The sequence below is a fragment of the Apaloderma vittatum genome, unplaced genomic scaffold, assembly GCF_000703405.1.
Source record: "Apaloderma vittatum isolate BGI_N311 unplaced genomic scaffold, ASM70340v1 scaffold25553, whole genome shotgun sequence".
Taxonomy (NCBI): Eukaryota; Metazoa; Chordata; class Aves; order Trogoniformes; family Trogonidae; genus Apaloderma; species Apaloderma vittatum.
The window spans coordinates 20,886-27,857 of NW_009709067.1; positions in this window are offsets into that span (position 1 = coordinate 20,886).

Consider the following 6,972-nt stretch of genomic DNA (forward strand, 5'->3'; position numbering starts at 1 on the left):
GCCCGCCCGGCCGAAAACCCCAGCGCAACTCCCCAGACCCTGCCGGAGAGGAAAGCAGCCACCACCCTGAGCCGCTATAAATCACCGCATCGAAAAAACGCGACGCCCACGTCCCCGGCTGTAAATCTGCAGGAGCAAAAACCGGAGCAGCTTATCAGGAGAAGCCACAGCACCAGCCCAGCCCTTGTGCCGGCCGTGTGGGTGCCCCCAGCCTCCCACAGCTCCCCCGAGAGAGGAAGAGGATGCCTGGTTAATAGGAACTGCCAGCAGCGCCCGCAGCCTTATCGGAGGAGCAGCTTCACCCCACCCGGCGCTCGCTCCCACGCTCGGGGTCATGCCCACCAGCTCCAGGGTCTGAGCAAGCCCTCGGCATGTCCCCAAGCCTTCCCCACGGCAGTGCTGCCCCCAGCCCTGGTGTCGTGTCTGTCCCCATGTCCACAGCCTTCCTGTCGCTTGGGTGGACAGCAGCTGCGACTCAAGCCCAGTCCCCCAGCCTGCAGGAAACTTCTTCACCCTTTGACCATTTGCTCAACAAGCACAAGGACTGGAACGTTTCCCTCTTTGTTGCAAGAGTTTAAGAAACCTTGGACAAGACAATTCTGTGGGAACCTCCTGTTCTCCAGTGGTTGAACGCAGGAGAGGAGGCTATCGAGGAACATGTCCAAGAACACACCAAGTATGGTCTTTGGACACGTTTGGAAACTGAAGGGTTTCAGTTCACAAGGCAGCCTGGAAGTCACTGCCACACTGATCCATACTCACACGACGCCAGTGCCCATGTCTCCAAGCAAGCCTTCACCTTCGCTACATTAATTAACAGAAGAAAGATCGAGCACGGGTCTCTGCCCGGTGTTCATCGTGCTTGAGATGGTCTGGTCTGGGCACTGGGTGATGCTGGTGTCTGCAGGGCTGCAGGCAGGGAAGGAGAATTCCAACTGGGAGCCACGTGGCATTCCCAGAGGACCAGCACAGTGGGGAGACCAGAAGCATCTTGGTCATCTTAAGAAGCACAAGAAGGCGGTTTGCATGGAAAGCAGGGAGGCAGGGATGGACCCGGGTATGTTGGGACACAGGAGCTGATTGAGAGTCCCCAATGGGTGGAAAGGCAAACGCAGTTTTAGATTTGAGAAGTGCTTTCAGTAAAGGCAGAGGAATACAAGAGCAGGCTCTGGGGAAACTTCATCTGAAAGGCAAATATTCCGAGGGCAGTCAAATCTTGAGCAGGTCAGAAGACCTCACCCAGCTGAGGGTCAGCACTGATCCAAGAGGAAGGGTACAGACTTAAAGACAGTGGGAAGGCGAGCTCTGCTTGTGACCAACAGAGCACGGAGATGCTGGCACAACCCTGCATGAGAATAGCAGGCGCGAAACACCCGACTGCTGCAAACAGAGCACGATCACGTTCCCCTGACATGGTCACCAACAATAACAGGAGATGACAGTCCAGCCAGAGCCTTAACCCTGCTATAAATGAGGAGAGACACATTCTGATTAAAACAACTGGGCGCCCGGTCGAAGCCTGATTGCAATAGGCTGCTCACGCGTTTGTCGACCAGCTGAGCTGTGTTCCTGCAGAGCTCGTAGGGCAGGGGTAGGATTACGTTAAAAATGGGAACATTCCTCAAAATCATGCAGCCCCGCTCCAGATGGAGCCAGTCACCCTTCCTACGGCAAACGAGCCTGCAAAAGTCACCGGGACAAGAAAGAAAATGGCAATGAGAGATTTGGAGTTTGAAGGTACCACTGGGAAGGAAGCCCTAGGTGCAGAGAAACATTACCCTGAGCTTTAAAAGAATAAAAGCTGGTGCAAACATTAGAGTTTCTGCAGGAGGCTGGTGAAAGCCCTGCCCTCTCCCACCACACTCTGTGGTCCTCACTTCGCACCCAGGCAAGCTCAGTGATGTGCTGCACCCAACACCTGCGAACCATGGAAGAGCTGGAGACACGAAACACCTCTTCATCACACTTGGGACTGTCACCTCCCATCAGGAACGTGGTCTGTGGAGCTCAGCTGCTGAGAAGAAAGCTCCAGTCACAGAAGGGACCTGAGGAAGGCACTCAGCTCCAGCCACACCACAGCGGGATCTGAGGTACCCCAGGCTTTGCTGGCTGGGAAGTGCTGGTACAAAAGCCATGTGGAGCACAAGTCCTGCACGGTCACTGTGCGCCTCGAGGGAATGGAAACCACAGCAGGGTTTTACGATGGCATTAAACTCGACGTTCCCAGCACCTCTGGTAGCGCAGGACCTGCTTGGAAGGCTTATTCCAGCCCGAAAGGCAGATTTACCAGAAACAAATCCAAACGGAGGAGCAGCCATGAGGCTGGTTGCACACCTTCTGCCAAGAAATGTCAGGGCCTCCAGCACAAGAGGGGCAACAACTTATTTCTTGCTCTCTCCTTTCTTTTTCCTAGTAAATTAAAAAATAATAATAATGGTAGTAGGCTCCCCTTGGTTTTCTCCTCCCCCACCGGAGCAGATTCTATTAGCAGCTTCCCTGAGAGCAGAGGTGGATTCACTCCCAGAATGGGATGCAAGTGGGCAGTGGGAAGTTTCCACTTTCTCCCCAGCCATTCCCACCGCCGAGGATCAGACAAGCTTTCCCACTTGGCTTCCTCACGAACGGATTCGGGAAGCGCAGCCTGTAGTTTGGTTAAAGAAGTCCTGAAGACACGCTCACCCAGGGAAGCTCACAGCAGAGCCCTTTCTTCCCACGAAGCGGATGCCACCATCCACCCATGGGACACTCTCCAAGCCCAAGCATCCCCCGAAACCCTGTCGGTACCCGCTCGCTGGGCACAAGCTGCTTCCTAACCTGAGTTGGTAGCTGCCAGTAGCCACCCCAAAAGATATCAGGCCCAAAGTGGGCAGCTGAAACCTCAACAGGTCTCCCATCCAAAGGGTTTGTCCTCGGTGTGGGACGTGGCTGCAACCTTGGGGCGTCCCAAGGACTCGGCTGCAGCACCTACAGCCATCCCCATCCCGGTACTGGGCTCCAGCTGAGGGGCAGATCTCGACCTCCCCAGAGGACCCGAAAACTCCAGCCGTTCCCTTTTCACCCACGTATCAACCTCCCAACGCTCTCAACGGGTTTTCGCGGTGCTTCCCGCAAGCCAAGCTCCCGGCCAGAGGCCGGGGAGGAGAGGCAACGATGCTCCACATCAAGCCCTCCAGGTCCTGCAACTCCTGTTCAATTCCCTTTTAAAGGGGCTGTAACGCAGCGTGGATTTATACTTCAAAACAGCTTGTTTGTGTAATTGCCAAAAAAAGATTTTTTTTTTTTAAAAAAAAGGACACGAAACAACCCCGCTACAATGACTAATTAGCTGCTCCTGCCTCGTACCCTGTAAACAAATGTATTTGTAACCAATTTGCAAGCACTTTGCATACGGGGCCCAGAACACTCATGCCTGTTTGATGCATTTTGACATTAATTTGATAATAGCGGCTTAACAAGGAATCCAGGCTCCCTAGCTATAAATATGCTGCTTTTCCACTTCCTTTTATCTGCACAGTGAAATAATGTTGTTTTTCCCCCTGCTGCAATAACCACCATCCAACCCTTTCATGCATGCCCTTTATGTCCTTTAGCATTTTCAAGGCTTTTTCTACTTTATTTTATTATTTTCCTCTTCCTGGAGAAAGCAAAAGGGTTTTTGCTAGTTGCATTTTTAATTCCCGTTCATCGGGGGAAGGAGAGGACAGCGATGGTGCTCTGATAATGCACCTTCCAGGAAACCAGCATGAGAGACCAGTTTGTTCAGAAACACTTCTCCACTCCTTTGGGCTACAGAGGAGAGAGAAAGCCCATCCTTCTCCTCTTCTCCACTGGCTGTGGCTGTCCCTTTCCATGCAAAGGCACGCCAGAAAGCAAATTCAAGCATCAGAGCAAGCAGCAGCGCCTCTTGCCCACCTCTCCCTGACCCCCCACTTGCAGAGATCAATATTCCATTCACCCAGGAACAGGGGAAAAAAACACAAACCAGCAGCACACCGACACATCCCAATGCTCATGGGAGATCTCCTGCAAGCTGAGCTCTTCACCCTCAACCTTTTACCACCTCCGCTCCTGGAAGTGGGGTTGTGCCCCTCCCTGCCAGCAGAGAAGCTGTTGAGATCAGCACCCAGAGGGAAGAGGGTTCCCCAGGTTTCCTCCTGCCAGAGTCTCGTAGGGACCTCGGCCCCTTCAGGCATTTCCCCCTCTTGGGAGCTTTCATGCCAAAAATCCCCCGGCAAGTCCCGGTGATAAGTGGGAGGCTTAGGAGAGTCCAAAAGCACATTCTTTCCTCAGCCTCCTCCCTCCTTATCTTCTTCCCCCCCGAAACATATTTAGATAAAAAGTTATTGGAACAATAAAATCCATAACTTAAACACGAGCACAGGAGGGATGGAGGGAGGGTCTCTGCTCGGGGCCCGGGTGAGCGGACCCGCCGGAACAGAGAAACAGCAGGACCTTGGATCACACGTGCTCTCCTGCAGTCCCACCACAAGCCCTGCACAGGCTCACTCACCTTCTGATCGCACATTAATATTGAACGATCTACTGCTTCACCTACCTGGGGTGAGCTGATTTAAGCACGTGGCTCCACGGGCTGCACTGTTCTCCACCGAGTTCTTCCTCCTCCGTGTTTACTGTGTGAATTTATTTTAATCCTCAGCAGGTGCTGCAACTACCTGAAGCCCGGTTTCCCGTGCATCACCGTCCCGTGCCCTACAAACAGCAACGTAAGAGACAGCTCACTGGGACGTGGATTTTCTCCAGCATCCATCAGCCTTCCCAGGCGGGCAAGCCCAGCGGCTGGGGGAGCCCAGCGGCTGGTGCTGCCCCAGCTGTGGCTGTCGCAAGGTGCAAGCTGCAGCCGGAGGTTTCGCAGAGCGATGGACTTTCTGCGAGTCACTTTGGTCCACTTACCCAGAACAGTCGTTACGTCCCACAGGAACACAGCTCAGCTGAGCGTTCAGAGATCCACAGGAGAGTGTTTCCTAAACACAGAGTAGCTCCTTCTTTAACGTGCGCCTGAGCCCGCGAGCACCAAGGTGCGCATCCCCGTCCACACACACCTCACCTCCCATCGCTTCAACTCCAGACGTGACACCAAAGCGTGATTCCTGCCAGGCTGGCCTCGCGCTTGCGTTTTAGAGGGAAGGAAGAGGCAGGAGGCGACAAGAGGGACCCCAGTTCAAAATCAGTTTCACTCTTTATTGGAAGTTTTAACATGCCACCAGCGTACACGAAAGTTGCACGTTCAGAACTGGACTCACCACTAGAACAAAGGGCCGGGGGCGAACACAAGTGTCAGGTGAGCGCACGGGTGGAGGAGCCCAAACCAAGGAGCTCGCTGTCCCAGCGGCCGGGCTGTGCCCATTTTCAAGGGCCACCTCCCTTTGGTACCCCCAGGGCGTTGGTGGCGACCCGGGGATTCTCTCCTCGAGCAGCACCGCTCCCTTGCAATAAGCTAATTGAGCAGGTTTGGTCCCAGCTCTGCCAGAACCCACCGTGTTTGGAGACCAACTGCCCACTGAACGCTTTTCTGAATTCCTCCTTCTCTGAAGGCCAGCAGTTCTTACCACGAGAAACAATTTCCACCCGCTGTTTGTAGGGAGAGACGACAGAAATAGGGACTCTTACACTGACATTTTATTTTCAAAGAAAGTTTTGATAGAAAAACATTTTCCCCAGCAGCCTTGGGCAGCTTCCACTTCAAAGGACAAACTTCAAAAACAAATCCAGTGTCCTAATGGTTTTGTGCTACATTACTTAATTGTCATACAGCTAATTAGCAATGCCTGATTTCACATTCTCTGTACATAGATGAAGTTCACAAAAGAAGGGGCTACTTAAAACAATAAATAAAACAAGGCACCAGGCAGCCAGACTCTGACAACATTAACATAAAACATTACAGTTTACCATTTAAAAAACCGAAATAAAACCCCCCATCATGATTAAACCTATATTGATCTGTCCTCCTTCAGATCTCGGAGCTTTGAATCTCCGCACGGAAGGGAGGAGAACGCAACGCGGGGAGCGGGGGCTTCGCGCGCGCCTCTATGTATTTCGCCGGCGTGCACCAGAGATCTTTAAAATTCTAATTATTTCCCTATCACCAGGTAAGATCAGGATCAATAGATGGTACAAACTGACCCCTTTCCTCGAGTGTCGGGGGGGGGAGGAATTAAAAAAAAAAGAAAGGGGAGGGCAAAACGAGAGCGTCGGAGGTCAATGCCACAAAACAATAGATATTGATGTCTCCATTCATTTCAAACAGCGGAAAGGTCAATGCCTCCCTTGCTTCATGTTTTATGGCTGAAATCCTGCTGCTAACAGCAACAATGTTAGTAGTCAGACCTCATCCATCCTTTTTTATGATTATGATTATTTCTAACCAGGTTAGCCATTTTGAAAATTTGACGAAAGCTGAGAAGCAGCGGGGGCTGGGGAGGGCAGGGCAGGAGGAGAGGGGAAGCTGCCCTGGAAATTAATGGAAGGGACGGCTTCCATTAGTTTTCGAGCTCGCCTGTCCCCCCACCTGTGCTCCGGTTTGTCCCTTGCTGCCCCCTAAAAAATGAAAAGGGCCTGAGGCAACATCCCTTCCCTATTAATCATTATTCCCCGTACAACATCCCAATTGGTTTCTATGGAAATGATTTCTCCTGCTAGAGTAGCCGGGCTGCCGGCAGCACAGCTCGGCAAAGCGGCAGGAGAGCGGCGAGGGAAGGAGATTTGCCTCCACGACCCCTCGGCGCGGCTCCCACGCTCAGCTCCCCGCAGGAGAAAGCGCCCAGCACCTCGCAGCACGCCGTCCCGCTCCGGTCCGTCACCCCGGGGCATCTGAAGATCCAAGAGGCGATGGAGCACATCCCGCTCTGCTCCCCCCAGAGCCCCACGCGCCCGGGCAGAGGAGGAGGAGGTGGTGGTCACGCGAATTAAAGGGAGCGGGGTGGCTGCCCTGCCACCCATCGCCTCGCCCTC